The sequence below is a fragment of the Megascapheus bottae genome, chromosome X, assembly GCF_031878675.1.
Source record: "Megascapheus bottae isolate mThoBot1 chromosome X, mThoBot2.hap1, whole genome shotgun sequence".
In the NCBI taxonomy this organism is placed as follows: Eukaryota; Metazoa; Chordata; class Mammalia; order Rodentia; family Geomyidae; genus Megascapheus; species Megascapheus bottae.
Window position 1 is genome coordinate 66,347,477 of NC_143547.1, and position 18,852 is coordinate 66,366,328.

The 18,852-nt window shown below is 36.7% G+C and overlaps 1 protein-coding gene and 1 non-coding gene across 2 annotated transcripts in view; one reads left to right on the top strand and one right to left on the bottom strand.

Annotated features, from left to right (window-relative positions):
• Pcdh19 (protocadherin 19) overlaps positions 1 to 18,852 on the bottom strand; it is a 107,176-nt gene that overhangs the window by 13,206 nt on the left and 75,118 nt on the right. The gene's annotated exons all lie outside the window — the stretch shown is intronic.
• On the top strand, positions 11,082 to 11,185 carry LOC150041209 (small nucleolar RNA U13). The gene has a single exon (XR_016533966.1). It is a non-coding gene; the product is annotated as a small nucleolar RNA U13 (small nucleolar RNA).

Here is an 18,852-nt window from a genome sequence, read left to right on the forward strand (position 1 = left end):
CACTACCAAGATGAAGTATTTGTTAATAATAGAAGTCAAGCAGAGAAAGCTAGAATTTCTTGATGTTTCAATGCAACTTCGTTAACCATCTGGTATACTGTAGTCCAAGGATATAGCTTCTGGGTATAGCAAACAGCACAATCATTAAAAAAATACATTTTAAATATCTTCCTGCAAGGTAATAAATTTTACAGCACTTTCCTTCTTCATTTCAACAAAGAAAAGCTCAGTTCCAGACAAATTAAAAGTAAATTGATTGCCTTAGGGGGGCCTATTCAAATATCATTTTTCCATGTTAGGAATCTTTTGAGAGAGAAAGAGAAAAAGAGAGAAAAATACACACACACACACACACACACACACACACACATATTGGATGAGATAGTGGATAGATATGGGAGATAAAGAACATGAAAAGTATAAAGGCCAATATATAAAAATGGCATGCTATTGCAACAGAGAGGAAGAGACAACAATTCATCCCATTAAATTCTTGTTTGCAAAACCAGGTGGAAATCAACCTAAAATAAAATGCAAATGTTTCACTGGGGTGCGGGGCTAACATTTGTGTTGGAATTTATGAATAATAACTATGAATAATGAATACTAAAACTGAAAGGATCAAACGCCACCTTGTCATTAGGTTTACGTGTCATTATGCATCTTTCCCTCCTCAGTTTCATTCTTTTGCACTTTCCCTTAAAATGACATAGAAATGTTCTTTTTTTTCCCGATTGCCCACTTTATCATTCATGTAAGAGAAAGGAAGCTGTTTTTTCCCCAGAGTATTGCCTCAAAACAAATTACACAAATTTAGAAGAGAGACCAATTAATCTATTCTTTGAAGATGTAATAATATGAAAGGGCCTTTTATTTGACCAGTGTCTTTATTAGGAAGAAAAGTCCCTTTACACCTTTAGCACATGGATATTCTGTTGTGGACCTCTAACTTGCAGCTTGCCCAATGCCTGTTTAGTACAGATAGTGTCTGTTCATCTAAAGCATCGGGGAGTCTTAGAGCTTTTGGAGTACAACTTGTGAGGGATTTTCCTGAGTTGCTACAGACTTTGATCTTAGGAGTAAGTAGTTTAAGACTCTAGGGTTGAGATAATCTGAGTGAAAATACTCAACACAGTTCTGGAAAAAATCTACATAGGAACCGATGCATAATAAGCCTGGATTGTGGCCACAAAATAATTACACACCACACACACACAAACACATATTCATTACCACCACTGGTACCACTAATTCTAATCAATCTTAAAACTCATTTTTATTCACAAACTGAAATACTGGAATAATTGAAAACCACAATGATACTGAAATGCTCTAACCATCTGTAAATCATGTATCTGTACACCCTTGGAAAAAAATCTATTTTTCCAAAACATTGCATCTTCAGAACCACAGTTTTCTTGTATTTGCCTCTTGTTTGATAAAACACCAATCTTTTATGACTGGGTCTGTGAAACATGAAGCCAATGAATGAATTCCTTGCTGTGGCAGAAGAAACCCTGAGGAATCCAGTTCTGTGCACGGAAAACAAGACAGCACTGGAAGCAGAGAATGTGATGCTTCATTCAAGTCTGAAAGATTTCTGTTCCCTGAAATTCCAATTTAGCCATTACAAGGAAGGTGCAGATTTGTATAGTATAAGAGGATGGATTCTAGTATAAAAATATTCAAGAAGTAAATTGAAAATATTAATTAAAGAGAAAGCCTTCTCTGGCCCTAGAGCATTCTTATCCTCTTAATTCCACTTTGCAATCTTTTTTATTTGCTCTTATCAGTTAGTGAACAGCAAATAATCCTACTTATTATTAAAACTGCAGATAAAACAATCAGCTTTGGCAAAATGCAAATAGTGCCTAGCTGAGGAGCTCAAGATCATTTGCTCATGTATGAAGACAGCCACAAGTACTTTATCCATACTAATGGCCTTGGACTGGTGGGTGGAGGGTGAGGGCAGATGTGCAATGATATTTTAAAACTTCCTGCAGTTGTTCATAAAGCTTTCTACTGTTAATTGTACACTCACTTACACACACACACACACACACACACACACACACACACACACACACACACAAAGCATGTATATCTACACAGAGTTATTGCTTCCTGGCTAAGATGTTTAAAAGACATTAACAAACCAGGACATTGACAAATAGTTTTCCTACCCTGGGAGATCCCTGTGCCCCCTTCTTCCACAGTTTATGGAAACTGAAAAGTTTATATTTTTAACACCTCATTGTCCATTCCAATATAAGAGATCAATGGTATTTCAACAAAGAAACCACTCATGAGTAATAATTTTACAGAGACAAGAGTAGGGAAATGAACTGTTTGAAATGAGTCTAATTCCTTGTGAGATGGCTAATAAAACGAAACATCTGAACACAGTGCTTGAAAAGCATTTTTGGACTGTTCAACAGACTGAAAATAATAGCTTTTTCTGCTCTGCATTACCATTCAAAACAGCCTTCCCTTCTGGTCATGTGTGTTTCCAGAAGAAATAAAGATTGATACAAGAGCTGACCTTTTTTTCTATACCACCAAACTACACAGAGACTGACCAGATGATTTCTTTTAGCACCATCCAACTTTGAATTTTAAAAAAGTAAATCTAATCATGTCTCTAAATGTTTCAAAAATTACCCACGAACCATGAAAAAGCCACAAAATTTTCAAGGTAGCTCTCAAAATGGTTGTTCAGAAAGTAAAAGGGAATGCTCACATCTCACCTTGTTTAAGGATGATTTTAATACGTTAATTCTTATTGTTATAAACATGATGTACAGAGGGATTACCGTTGGTAAGTCAGATGAAGAGTACATTTCTTTTTGAACAGTGTCACCCCTTCCCTATATTTCTCCCAGTTTTTCCTTCCCATCCCTGCCCACCATTTGTATAGTTCCTTTTTTAACAGTGTCTACTGAGTATCACTGCTGCATTGGTTCAACCTTGGTCCCACTATTTTACCCTCGCTTGAACTCTCCTCACAGGAAATTTTCTGTCAGCTATATTTACTTTCTTCCGATACACCCAACAGATTGTCCCCGGCAGGAGAATAGTAAACTGATTATTCACTAAATAGAGCAACCCGCATACATCATATTGTTAGCTTCCCCAGTGTGTTTAAGCTGGAATTACATTTCTAAAAATTCAATGTATTCACCGACATTATATACAAGGATCTCCTCTCTTCAATGAGCCTTTTATTCCAATCTATAAATAATAAGTGCTTTCACAAATTAATTCCCATTTCTCTTCTCATCTCATCTTTCTTGTCTCCATTCCATAGTGTTCAGCTCATCTCAGCCATGACCAAAATATTCTATCATCTTACTGTTTTACACAGACCTCATCTCCCTTCCTTCAATTTTGTTATCTTTCTTTATCATAAGAAACCTTTCTGTTTAGAATAAAAACTCATACTCCCAAGGAAGCTACAGGGAGGCAGAGACAATAACAGTGGCCAAGTCCCTGCCAGAAAACTCACCAACACAGAAAAAGCCTACTCTCTAATGACATTTCCTCCTTCCCAACAATACAGTAAGCTTGACTGTTCCATGGACCCCAACCTATTATTAGAAACAGCTGTGTCTCTAGTGTCCTTAGTCGGATATGGTACCAGCAACTCTTACAAGAAAAAAATAACTTGAGAAAAGAAATATTAACTGTATAATTATATAGTCTTTATACAGTATAAAAAGAGCCCATATTTCCCTATAAGAAGAGTAAATGATTAGCTTTTAAAAATAAAACTAAAATCATTAATCTTACAATTCCTCCAAATTCTTAAAAAGCTGTCATAAATTTAGTGTCTGCCCCAAAATGTCAACAGAGTATTCAGTAAACTACTCAACCAAATATTTGTTCATTGGAAACTCACAGCTTGATATAACCATGGTCCTCTCTTATCCTTCATGTCAAGATCATTGGGCCATGAGCCAAAACTTAAAGAAGTAAACTTCATTTTGGTGAATGTCAGATAAAGTCAGCTTGACTAATGGGAACCATAGCATGCCAAAATCTACAGCCTCACTGTCTGCTCCACCCATCAAATATGCTTAGAAGTCCCATGGCACAGTTCCAGTAGCCTGCACATTCCAATCAACTATCAATAACTTAAGTGTAAGTGATGGTGGATGAAGTTCAAGCCAAGTGTACTTCCTTTTTACTTGCAGGATTTCCAATGCTATTATGGTACCCGGAAGACTCACATTTAATTATTCCAACAAGCATCCACAGTGAAGTATTATAGGATGTTCTGCACATGCTACAGTTACAGCTTTCAGCACAGTCTCAACAGAAGTCCCATTTCTGGAATTCCAGAGTTACCTTACAGGCGATATTGACAGAACTCCAATTTGGATGATTATGATGGAAAAAAGAGGAATTTTTATATGCCATGCTAGTACTCTAGAGGCATGTTTCTGCCTCTTCAGGCTCTGAAAGCTGAAGAGAGCAAGCAATGCACATGCAAACATTATACCATGGAACTCCAGTAAGTCATATCTCACTGCAATTGCAATACTGTATCAACAGCAATTTATTGGATTTGAGCATTTTTAATATGATTCCAACTCTGCTCTATTATTCTAGCTTTTCTCCTCAATCCAGAGTTTCTCATGCTATAAAAATGTTCCATTTTAGAAAAATTGCTTTGAAGAGATCTATTCAGGAAAGTGGCTTTCAACCACCAGTTATATAAGAAATAAACGTCATTTACTGGGCATGATTAGATGTAATAGCACCTCAGTGCATAAAAAGGCAATGTTTTGTTTTCTTCTTGACTGTGACCTTGTCCTGACATTCACTTCCAGTGGGAAGTCATCTATCTTTGGGTTACTGTCAATTACTCTACTCCAAGATTAACCTGAAATATCTGACGCATCAAATAATCCTGCTGTCTCATCACAAATCTCATATTTTAGGGCTCAGGAATATGTATGTCCATGTATTTTTTTCATAATGAAAAAGGTTACTGGATTGCATGCAAACTTTGTCCTTAATTGTGGGTGAAGTTAGAGACACCCACAATATTTATATTTATTTACATTTATTGTGGGAAAATCACCTTTTATGACAATAGTGCATATGTATTAGAGATCCCTAGCATTGCTTAGCAACTTATTGGTTAGACAAATCTCAAGAAGAAAAAATAGATCAAGTATCAAATATAGTTGAAGTTTTCTCCAATCTATGCGGTTTTCTCCAGTCAATATGATTCCATTCTTATTTCCAGGGATCACATAGAGAATCAAATGGGATATAAACGCAGCTCTAGTCTTTAAACATGTTTTGTTGGATTTATTGTCATATTTCATATTTGCCTTTTTGTCTAATTCTTCCATTTCTTTGTTTCCTACTGGCACAACTGGAGATCATGAGGGTATAATTTTAGATATCCCTAAACCTTGCCTAGTTCTCATCCCCTTCTGATAGGAAGCTATAAAACAATGTAATTAACTCCAGCTGCCTCATCTTCATTTCTGACTCAAAGTTGAGAAAGCTGACCCCAGAGGGTGTGGACTACAGTGGGTGGAAGAATGTTTGGCTCCATCCCAGCCACCTTGTGCCTCTCCCAAATTGCAGTCCTCCCCCACTAAACAATATCTAAGGTCTGCAATCATGTTTACACAGCTGAAAATCATGCAAAGAAGACTATTACTTCTCCCTGCTCCATTCTGATTTTAATCCTATTTATTCAAGGAAGGATAAATAACTGTATTAAATTCCCAGTGTTGGGGTAAAGGCTACTGGGAAGGAGAACAAGCTTTCCTTATGAATAGAATGTTTATTACAATGATTGCATCAACCCACAAGTGTGAAGCTTTCTAACTAATAGTAAATAAGAAGCCAATAAAATCTTAGCTCAGAATGGAAAACAGTACTAATGGGAAACACAAGCATCCCCTTCAAAATGCAATTTAGTGTGTTTTTATCTTCAAAAGTGACATAGTGAAGATATTGACACTTCTTAAGAAAGGCAGGGTTTCTAGTTAGTCTTACCCTTGAGAGTATGAGTGAACCTGCTATCCAAAGAACCCCTGGCCTTGAGTCTGTCATATTCCTTCTCACTACCACCACCAGAAAAATCCTCCCTGGAGTCCCATTAATACTGATGGGAAAGCTAGTTTACGTTTGGGCCTCAGTATTTGACAATCCTCTCTACTGAGAGACTAAAGTTATATGGACTAGTGAAGAGCATTTTAACATTACTAACTTTTGGGTGCAAACTTGTCTTCTGTAGCACTCTGTTCAAGGCAAACTTGTTTCCAGAAAGAATGAGGTATTGATCACACTTAGTGGAACAATTTAAAACTTAATCTGCTCCTCACTCCCTAACAGCACACCTGGAGCAAGATCCTCAGTAAAGTATACATGTGCAAGGGTAACATTTCACTTCCCAAAGTAGTATATATAGGAAAGGTCCTATGGAAGTTACTTAAAGTAACCAGGCCCTGTTTTGTTCTCCCATCCATAAGACAAGACTAATAGCACTGAACTTATGGTATTGTAGGAATGATTAAAAAGAGAACATGCATGTAACCAGAGCTAAAAATGCCTGATACAAATAAAAAATTCAACACACGTTAGGTATTTTTATCCATCAAACATCTCTAACATTTTGGGATAGATGGAGTCCAAGTTGATCTTATCCGTAGACCATGAAGCCAACTATTGCAAAGGTATGAAGAAAAAAGAACATAGGAAAGTCTTTGCCAAAAAAATACCACCCCCTATATTGTATATACGTTTATTTGATTATTTGAAATAGGAAAGGGATGGGGGGGAAACAAGATGATTGGGAGGGAGTGGGGGGAGGGAAATGGGGACAAAAAGATGAGAAGGGGTATCAATGTGTGAGAAGCAATGCACCTATCATCTGGTGAATGTAACTTTAACCACTCTATGTATTACAATAAAAATTAATTAATCTAAAAAATACCACCCCATCAGGCTACACTGGTAATCTAAATACCATATTAGTTATTCCTTTGGATTATTTCTACATTAAGATGCAAATGCTATATGGAAAGCAAGAAGAGTTTGTTTAACTGGTCCCTTGAAATAATTGGGACCTTGGAAAAACATAACATGACACTCATAATTTTGATGCATAAAGTAGAAACTAGCAAAGAAAGTCTGGGAACATCAGGCTCTGAGTGGAAAGATTAGTGGTGACTGAAACTATGAAAACCCAAAGATGGCATTGGATGTTTTGGCTCTGAGTAAGGGAAGGTGCAGACAGATAGATACAAAAGGACTGTGCACACAGTTATGTCATGGGCTAGTGCTTGCATACACCTGAGAGTGTGAGAAATACATTCTCTGTGCTTTGATTTCCTCCTAGGCACAGAGCTAATTGTAACTGTTACAGATTTCATCACTTAAGGGGGAACAAAAACACATATGCAGAATGAATTCAAATTTAAAAAAATAGGTCTCCAACAGGAAATATTGACAAGATGCCTAATATGCTAAGTATGTGGAATTAAATTGAATGAAGCAATTAGAGTAAGGAAGCAAAAGGAGACTGTACCATATACATTTGAAAAGGCAGTGCTAAATTGACAGCACAGACTGTTTTTGATTGATCAACGGGGAGAATAGTGCAAAAAGAGAGTTGGAGTGGAAAGTAAGGATAAGATATAATAAGTTAGCAAAGGAAGTAGAATTGTAAAATTACAGGCCAGAAAGGTCGATAAAAAGCAAAGCACCTAGAGAAAGAAAAACAGCAGTTTGTTAAATATAGTTACGTACAACTAAATGAGAAAGATAGACAAGAGGGCCATTTAGAAATCAAAGGGGAGAATTAATGACAAATGAGGGCCACTTAATTCAGGGAAGAATACATTTAGGACTTCTTAATCCTCTGTTTTTCCACCAAAGCCAGATCAGGGACATCAGAGTAGATTCTCTTCATAGATCAGCATCTTAAAAGGCTGAACAATGTAATCACTGGTGATATTAAGGTAAATGAGGCTCTGAAAGATTAATAAATTCCTCATGTCATATAAATAAAGTCTCCCAAAGTGTGAAAGGCCCCCAAAACAAATTGAAGCTACTCTGGATATGGGTTTGATAGTTCTATCACACAGGAAATAGGCTAGTAGTCCTGAACTAATGGCCAGATAAAAAAATCAAAGGAAAGAGCTAATCATTCCATTTGGGCAAAGGCAAATGCAGCTGCCAAAGCATCAGAGAGGAAACAGCTGTGTTCTTCACTTAGGGGAAAGACCTAATTAAGTTGAAATTGCAAACTATTCAGAAATAGATGGTTCAGTAAAGGAAAAGGAAAAGGGGAACATAAATTGGGTACACAAGGAAAAGAGGACCACTACCACAAAAATACATACTTAAACACACAGTTGAGCTAAATATGTACAAACAAAAGCCAAAGAAAGGAAGAAGCTCAGAATGTTTTACACAAGCTAGCTTCTCTACTTTTTCATTCTCATTTCCCTTGCCACAATAGAAGGAGCTTCACAACTCAAAGCCTATGACTAAGAATCAAATTTCCCATGCCCCTTGGGCTACTTAGGTACATCAGTTGTTTCCATCTATCTCATAGTAATTCTTTGGACTACCTGATGTGGTTTCACTGCTATTTTCTGCAATAATTTCCCTAAGCAACCTGTCTTCCATACCTGAGTTAGCTCTTCGATACTATCAGTGAAAATTGCTGCTAGTCAACTAGCCTTTAGGTTTCATATAATATATCAAGGAAATACTGTCTTAAGACACATGCATTGTCTTAGAGTAAATCATTTCACCTCCCAGCATCCATAGAATGTGGTGTAGTGCTTAGGGACATTAATTGATCAACACTTGTTCAGTAATATCTTATTCACTCATAAAATCATTGTGAGAAATACATGGTAAGAGGCATAAAGTAGTAAAGAAGGCAACTGTATACAATTTTTAAAAGCTAGAAAAATATTCAGTAAGGGGAAGTTGTTATCCTAGCTGCTTTGAAAGCAGAATCACAATAACTAGAAGATCACAGTCCAAGGTCAGCCTGGGGAAAAAATGTTTGTGAAATTCCATCTCAATCAGTTGCTAGACAAGGTGCACATACCTGTTATCACAGCAACAGATGAAGCACAAATAGGAAGACCTCAGTCCACATTGTCCCAAGTATGAAAACAAGTCCTCATCTTAAAAAATAAATTCAAAAAATGCAAGTAGCTTAGCTTAAGTGATAAATGCCTTCCTATCACATGCTGTGCTCTGAGTTTAATCCTCAGTACCACCCCTGCAAAAAAAATTTGAGTAAAAGAAGGCCAAATTAATGATAACCATGCAAAGCATCGATACTGAAATTTTCATTTTCAACTGAAAACACCTCCATTCTCTGTAAAAATAAATACAATGATAATGAATGAGAATTTGTTCCTAGAAGAAATGAGGATAGAATTAAGTTGATCTGGGGGTTGGGAGTGTAACCTAGGGGTAGATTGTTTGCCTAGCATGCATGAAGCACTGTGTTCAATTCCTCAGAACCAAATAAACAGAAAAAACCGGAAGCAGGGCTGTGGCTCAAGTGGTGGAGCCTTGAGAAAGCCCAAGAACAGTCAATGCCCAGGTCCTGAGTTCAAGCCAGGACCAAAATTAAGTTGAAAGGGTTGATTTGAAGAAATATTACTAACTAAATAAGAATCATCAAAAAATATGTAGACAAGGAGGAATGGGGAAGGAGAAATTGCACTAAAATTATACCTTGACAACTGCCCCATTGAAGAAAGGACATGAGATTTGGCTTAAAGGGTTAGTGTTTAAGAACAGATGAACTGAAGTATAACCCATTAAGCCAAGAATGAGTCTCCTTGATTTTGTTTAAGCAAAATAGAGACTGTTATGAACTAGAAATAGCTATTCCCCTCAGGAAAGGAAGAATAGATGGTTAATTCTATCGTGTACATAAGACTTATTTGTTCCCTAATACTGGGATTAAAAGCCCCTCCCTTGGTAGAGTTTCACTAGGTCTTAGTCTAACGGTAATTTTTAGATAGACAAGTGACCTGCAGCTCCACTTTGATTTTCACCCCAAGCCTTATGACACTGCTACTGAGCAGCTTCCAAGGAAGGAAAGCCAAAGGGAGGAAATTAAGATGAAAGAGCAATTACCCCTCAAAGTAAGTACAGCATACCATCTGTTAACTTGAATATGGCGCTCATTACAGCTCCATTGGCAAATGGCTATGTGCTTAGGAATTTGAAAAGACTGTGCCAAGAATCCAACATTAAAATAAAAGAAGCTTAGAAGTCAAATTATCAACTCCCTCATTCTGCATTTAAAAAAAAAACAAAAATTGAATTCACATAAGCCATGCATATGAGGTGCTCAAGAAAGCCAAATTAGAAGAGACCAGAACAAATAGAGAATTAATCATAAAAGACTATTAATAGACCTTAAGTGTGGTCTGTGATTTCAAAGTGAGAAAGAAATGTGGTAAGGACATCATTGTGAAAATTCCATTTTGAATAACTGCTCTAGAATATGTGCAATACTAAATGGTTTATAAGTTATGTTTCATTTAATCCTTACAACCTCCCTTTAAAGCAGGTATTACCAATAGCTCCCATTTTGGAGGAGAGAAACCCAGAGATAGGCAAGTAACTTTCTCATAGTCCCACCGATTTTAATGTGTGTAATGCAATGAGAACCTCACTCACCTGAGCTCCAAACACTCATATTAGTGCACTTGCTGTTAAATGAGATCATGCTACCATGACAGTGCTCAGATCAACAGGCCAAGAAGGAAAAGGTCACAGAGGAAGGAAAGAACAATTTTATTGTCCTAAGAAAAGGTGAGATTCACATAGAAATATAATGGCATGTGAATGTAAATGAAAGGCTTGAAGGAAGGGGAGGGAGGAAAGAGGAGGAAACTCAGAAGTGAAGACAATCCAAGGATTTTACATATACATCATCATAATAATAAAACCCACAAAATGCTGTTTAGCAGCCAGAACAATTAGAATATTACAATAAATCCCTTCATATTAGAAATGTGTATGTTATCTTAAAATGTTTAAAATGTTTCTTAAATTTAAAAAATCAGATCCTTTTCTAGTTCATAAGCATGATGTTTGGGTCCTCAACTGCTTGTGTGACATGTGCCTCTCTCAAACCTTGTTATGATATGGGCATATTATCTATCTGATATGAAAAAAATGAAAACTATAGAAAGATTAAAAATATCATGGCCAAGTAGGGATAAGAAAGCCAGAACGGAGGCTGGACACAGTGGCTCATGCCTGTAGTAATCCTAGCTACTCAGGACTCTGACATCTGAGGATCAAGGGTCAAAGCCAGCCCCGGAACAAAAGGACCTGAGATTCTTATCTCCAATTAACCTCTAGAAAACAGAAAGTGGGGCTTGCCTCAGAGGTAGGCTGGTAGCCTTGAGCTGAAGAGTTCAGGGATAGCACCCAGGCCAAGTTCAAGCCCCATGACCCCCCCAAAAATCAACTAAGAGAGGATAGAGTAGGTAAATATAGTGAATGTAAATCATATATATGGAAGTATTACAATGAAACCCTTCACACTGACAATGAATATATACTAATAAAAATATAAATAGGAAAAAGAAATTTCATTTTAGTTATTAATCCAAGAAACATTGTTCATCATCCCACCTATAAATATAAGAACTGAGATTCTGAGAGGTTAGTTTCTTATCCAAGGATGTATGATAGATGAATTATAAAGTGAATGTTTTAGTTCTCAGTTCCCTCTGGGCCACATAGATTAAAATGTTTTAAGGACTATATTTTTCACTATTTTGCATTGGATTTGGATATTTAGGAAGGCAACAGTTACATACTTCTGGTTACATTGATCACAGAATGTAATGTTCAGACTATGAAGTAAATTTAGTTTTCACAATGAATCTGAATTTTTTCTAAAACATTGTACTTATCTTTTTGCTGTGAGTTCTTTTTCATATCTCTAATTACACACATTTTAATTTGCCTCCATCTTTCTCTCTCTTCTTTCCATTTGGATATTCACAAACACAAAGTTGTCACAAGGTCCTCCCCAAGCCCAAACATTCATGCCACAAAAATATAGTCTGTTAGCCAGATTCAATATCCTATACCAGTGAAGGTGAGCCATCTAATGTGCATTAATAAAAGGCCCAATGCTCTAAAGCAAGGCAGGGTAAAACTTTTTTTTTCATTTATCCACTGTGTATCAGAGTAGCTCTCTCCTGGGAGTTAAATAAACAACATTTTGCAAAGGGCTGTGGTTGGGGTTTTCTGTTTTTCAGTCATTAATAATTTCAGTTTTTCACCACAAAAGAGGCAAAAATTCCAAAGGAACACAAATTCCCATCGTTTTTCAGTTGACACTAACTCCATGGACCTTCCTCGAGCTTATTCATATGGCAAAGAGACGAAACCTTTCAGGTAGGAGCTGGGCATGTTTCAGTCTATTGTTGGGGAAAAAAACAGAAGAAATCATTTGCAGGGTGACTTTTAGAGGAAAACTAGAACTGAAAATTACCATTTTCTTATTTATTTTTAATAAAATCCTCATCATGAGGTGGGAACAACAACATCAAAAGAATCAAGTGATGTCTGCCACCCATTATCCATTTAAGAGCAAAGAGACAAAACAGGAAAAACAGCCAAGAGCTGTACATACACTGGGACTTGAGGTGTGCATTTCATGATATGGGGAAAGCAAAATAGAGTCAACATCAGAAAAGAACCAGAACTTTGCCTACCTCACAAGTGCTTTAAAATATGTGCATTTCACTCTTTAGAGGACTATAGACTACTCTTCACTGTTTTGTGGAGAGCTTGTTCTCAAACTAGAATCTATTTTTTTGTTGTTTTGTGCCAGTCCTGGGGCTTGAACTCATGGCCTAAGCCATGTCCTTGGGCTTTCTTGAGGCTAAAACAATACCACTTGAGCCACAGCACTACTTTCAGCTTTTTTTATGTGTGTGGTAGGCAAGCACTCTACAACTAAGCAAAACTCCTGGCCCCATCTGTTTTGATTCAAAAATTGTATTTGATAGTGATGGCAACTTTCTAAGAAACATCTCACAATGAGTAAATCAAATGACAATAACACCTATGTTCCTTTGGACATTGATAGCACTGGGAAAGCTTAGTTGCTTGGCATGCACTTTCTGTAGATGGACTTCCAAATCTCCACCAAACTCCAAACTTGGAAACAACCCAATGGCAATCATTTACAACTTAGTATTTAGTGTGAATGCACATAAATGCATTGCTTTTCCTCGTGAGATAATGGGAGTATGAACTATAACTGTACAATGAAATGTCTAATCCTCTGTTAATGGGCTCAGACGACCACAGCAGAAGAGCAGCTTGTGTGGTGGAGTCCCTGAAATCATTCCAAGTGACTCCATCTACTTTTATTTTTGAATATTTACTACGTACCTGGAAACTTACCAGGGGCACCTTGCAACCATCCTTACATTTGCAAATGATAAAATAGTGTCCCAAAAATAAGCAATTTTACTGAAATCAACAGTCGTTTAATGATATACATAAACATGGAACTTAAATTTGTCAATATACAAGTTTCTACTCTTCGCCACTATGATGTTCTACATGTCTTTGGATTTGCAGGAAGACTAGCAATGCTAATCCTGGAGATAATGGAATAATGTGAAAATAATTGTACTGACTCATTAGGATTGGTTCATATTAGTTGGAGCCTACGCTGATAGAATATTATCTGGATAATTTCAATGAAAAGCAAAATTCTCAGGTATAACTATGAGGATCAGCAGCAAAATATATATTAAAGGAAGTTTGGATTATAGCCCTGGGTTCCTTCCAATCTTAGCTTCAACCATAGATAATTGTATCTTACATCATTTCTCTTATTACCTTTTTCTAATTTTGTGAACACTTTTCAATCTGCTAAAAATTCTGAAATAAATCTTCAGTTTAAATAGCTACCATTCATTTTTGTTGATATTTTTCCAAATTAGATGCTTGTTTCCCAGTTTGAGTTACTGTAAGGGATGAACAATATAACACATATTCCATATCACAAAGATTTCAGGTACTTTTCAGGACTTTAAATATTTTATATTGATAGCAGTAGAAAGCTAAGATACTGAAGGGGTTTCTAAAGTAATGCTACAAGTAGTATACTAGGTATTCTGCCTGAATTTCTCATAGGTATTTTAATCTCTGAAGGATCCTATATGATTAATAATGCATCTCTGAATGGTACACGCCTTTCAAAATCAAATAAAACAATGTCTAACTTTGCAAATCTCACTTATTCAATAGACAGCCAATTCTTCATCTAGAGATCCTGTCCTCTAGGATCATAGATAATTTATTTTATGTAACTTTTATTTCAAATAAATGAAAAAGAAATAAGGCACAAAAATGCTTTAGATATTTAAACAAAAAGGACAGACTGAACACATGGATCCAACATGCTTCAAGAATGCATCATCTTCTTTGTTTAATGACATACTTCTAAGTGCTTGAAAGATCAAAGAGAGAGTGGGATGGGGAATGAGAAGCAGCCAAGAATGCCGTTACTCCATCTTCATCATGCAAATAAAAGTAGTTTGAATATTGGGTGGGTCCATTTGACAACCTATCATTTTTGGCTAAACAGCTCTAGACTTAGGAGACATTTCCTCCTCCCAAGTGTACAATACTCATTCCTCAGCTCATTAGCCCACGGAAAGGAATCAAAATATACCTCTAACCCTCTCAAGCAACCAACTGGAATTTAGTTCAGAATACAGGGCAAATAAGCAATTGGCAGGTCGGATTGCAGCTCCAGCCTAGAAATGGATAGCTTCAAACCATCAACACATAATGTTGGAAGAAACATCTGCCACCCACCTCAGTACCACCAGAATCTGGAGAACACTCTACATTTTACCAAAAGTGGCTTTAAAATAACTTTTCTATCATTTTAATTACCAGAACATTTCAGATTAATCATCTAAACTTTACTTAAATAACAAGTCAGTTATTTTTCCATCATGAAGCCATACAAGAAGCCATAAAGAAGCCATAACAGAAGCCATAAAGTGAACTGTGTGGTTTGTTTGTTTGTTTGCTTGTTTTGGAAATTATATCTTTTTTTCTGCATGTGTTTCATTGTATTTTATTGTCGAGGTAATGTATAGAGGGGTTATAATTACATTATATTTTTCTGATAGTGGAAATTATATCTTAAACCAGAGATCCAGAGCAAATAGTTTTATGGATTGCTAATTAGCACCACAAAGGTAACACCAAAGGGCTAATAAGAGATTGTCTGGAATGGTGGTGTCCTGGTGTCAGCTCCAGCAGCTCAGTGTGTTTGCACTCATTAGCTGCATAGAATATCAGCTGAATTCAGGAAGTGTTCACTTGCTAGGTTAGCAGAAGGCTAGCATTAGTTGATTTATCTTCCCTTCAGTTAACTAGGGCCCAACTGTAAGGTAATATTTTCTACAATCAAAAATGAAGGTTTGTGGCTGGGAGTTTGGCCTAGTGGCAGACTGCTTGCCTAGCATGCACGAAGACCCGGGTTTGATTCCTCGGTACCACATACATAGAAAAAAAGCCAGAAATGGTGCCGAGGCTCAAGTGGTAGAGCTCTAGCCTTGAGAAAGTCCAAAGACAGTGCTCAGGCCCTGAGCTCAAGCCCATGATTGGCAAAAAAATAATGGGATGGGGAAAATACAAATAGAGGGAGTGATTGAGGGTGAATATAGTCAAAATACTTTGTGTACATGTGTGAAAGTGGAACAATGAGGCTTGTTGAGAGTAGTTTAAGAAGGGAAGGTAGGAAATGATCCTCCCCCTTGTACATCTAATTGTTGCTAATAAAATGTATGGGGAGGTTTTCTTTGCCTTGCATTTCAACTGACATCAACCACAAATCCGAAAATGGTGAAGCCAAGAAAGGCATAACAAAACCTTCTAGACTGACAATGGACACACACACAAAAAATATGCTTTAGATCTTTAAAACTCCCTTTGTGAGCTGGGTGCCAGTGGCTCATGTCTGTAATCTTAACTACTCAGGAGGCTGACATCTGAAAATGGTGGTTATAAGCAAGCTCTGGCAGGAAACTCCTTGAGACTCTTACCTACAATAAATTACTCAAAAAATCTAGAAGTGGCAAGGTGCTTCAAATGGTAGAGTGCTTGCCTTGAGCAAAAGAAGCACCCAGTGGGGAGAGAAAAAGTGGGAAGAATTGGGAAGGGGCAAACAATGTTCAAAAAGTAATGCACTCACTACTTTATGAATGTTACTGTGACCCCTCTGTGCCTCACCCTGACAATAAAATTAAATTCAAAAGCAGTACCCAGACCCAAAATTCAAGCCCCAAGACCAGCAAAAATGAAAGGAAAATCCCTCTTTGTGCACATACACTATATTAATGAATTCTCATTTTGCAACTAAGAAAATTCACCAAATATGCAAAACTCATAATAAAGAACTCAACATTTCCAAAGTGTACAAACAGTTTGATAGTCATTGTATTGAGCAATAGAATTTGCACTTTAGACTTTATTCTGGACTTTGTCCTTAATTTATGTCTTGATAATAAAGTTTCTAAGCCTTATTTGCATCAATTTCTCTTCCAGAAAAAAATGAGATAGATATTCATATGAAGCATTGTCTGGTGAATATTGATTGCTTGAATTAATATGACTAAATTTCTCACTAGTGATGGTAATAAAATCCCTCAACTTTAAAATAGTTTACTTTTGCATATGAATACTTCAGCTTGTACATCCTATTTGCTTTGGTTTATCAACAGTGTTCAACCTGGCTTACAAGCTGGAGGCATTTTTTGTTTCAATAAGCTGATTTTTAAATTAAATTAAAATCAAAACTATTCTTTTGGTTCACCTCCCAGATTAGAGCAATTGACAGCCTTGTTAATGATTAAAAACAGCAGGTGGCTATGCCTTGGAACAGTATGACCAGTCTTGGAACCTACATCATTCTTTGCTTCCCTCTTGTCTATGTGCTAACAGGAAAAGATTCTGTTATTCACAACGTTTGGAAACCCTATATAAAATGAAAGAAGAATGCAAGCTAACCAACATCTATTTAAAGAAGAGAGTATATGCACTTTGGTATACAGAGCAGCCCCTGAGGAGTAGAAAACTACGTGTCTGGAACTGAATTTGTGTTTGAAACACCATCCCTTGGAGTGTGCCTTAAATAGAATCAACTAGGAGTACCAAATTTTCCTAGGTGGTTCAAGAAGTGTATACTTGAAGATTTTACTTAAAAAAGAAGCATTAGAAATTATGATTTTATTCAAACCAGATTAGTTACACTCAAAACCTAGAGACTAAACAATAAATGACTATTTGTAAAGATTCTAAAGGTTAGCCAAATGTGGTAGGATGATTTTGAGTTCTAACTTCATCCAAGTTAAAATTTTTCCTGTTTAAATTACAACAGGAATGTAAGGCAACTCATTAGCCAGGAATGCGGACATTAATAAGTTAAAGGAAACCAAGCTTACAGTAAGTCAATATTGTTTGTTTTTTCCTCTTAGCAACTTTGCATGGTTGTTGCCTACACCATTGTAAAGGATAACAGAATATAACCATTATTACCTGGACTCCTAAAAGACAGACTGTCTACTGAAAGTTCTATCTGTGATCACGTAAAAGCCACAAATAGTTCATTCTGACAAACTCCTTCATTCTTTCAAATCACTTCTACTACACACCATCTTGCATGTATCTTCAGCCACACTTCAGTCAAGTAGACTTTGACCTATATATTTCAAAATAAAGCCCATTGTTCACCGTAAAACCTAAAATCCCAAAATGCCCTTTTAGTTTTGTCAGCTATTCACACATGTATCCCCAAAGAATTTTCTCAAAACAACTCTGGAAACTACGTCATTGATAATCTCTTTAACACTAACTCTGAGGAAATATTCTGTATTTTCTTTATCTGGCAGAATGTTTGCTTTATGGGGTTCCACTCTGTTTTGCTCATCTACCTTGAGGGTTTTTAGGGTTTTGTGTTTTGTTTTGTTTTTTATTTTTTTGGGGGGGTGCCATGGGGCTTGAACTCTGGGCTTGGGTGCTGTCCCTGAGCTCTTCAGCTCAAGGCTATTGCCCTGCCCCTTGAGCATCAGCCCCACTTCCCATTTTCCAGCAGTTAATTGGAGATAAGAGTCTCATGGACTTTAGTGCCCGGGCTGGCTTTGATTGGCGATCCTCAGATGTCAGCCTCCTGAGTAGCTTGTTTTGTATTTTTTTTTGTTGTTGGTTTGTGATGTATTTTCTGTATAGGTTTTTTTTTCTAATATTGGAGTTTGAACTCAAAATGTTGCACTTGATCAATCTGCTTGCTACACTGGTGCTCTACCACTTGAGCCATACCTCAATTCCTGCTTTTTTGTTAGTTATTTTAAAAATAAGGTCTTGAAGACTTTTTGTCTGGGCTGACATTGAACCATAATCTTCCATATATCAGCTTCTTGAGCTGCTTGGATTACAAGCATGAGCTACCAGCAGTAGGCCCATCCTAAGTTTTAAAGGGCCATCTAAGACTATTGAAACTTTTAATAACATTTCCAGAAGAACCTGTGTGTAAGGTCATATAAAACATCTTTCTTAATGACCCCAAATGCCATCTCAAATTTTTTCCTTCTAGGGCTTGGTGGGGTTTTTCCAACCTGGAATTTTTCTGGGACAAAGTCTTACAGCAAGAAAAATTGAAAACATTCCCTGTGAAAAAGCCACATTTCCAAAGTAAATGTATCAATTAAGCTTGTCCTGGCTCAAATTATACTGGCAATGAACAATCTGATGAAGACAGAAATGAAAAATACCTGAGGCAAA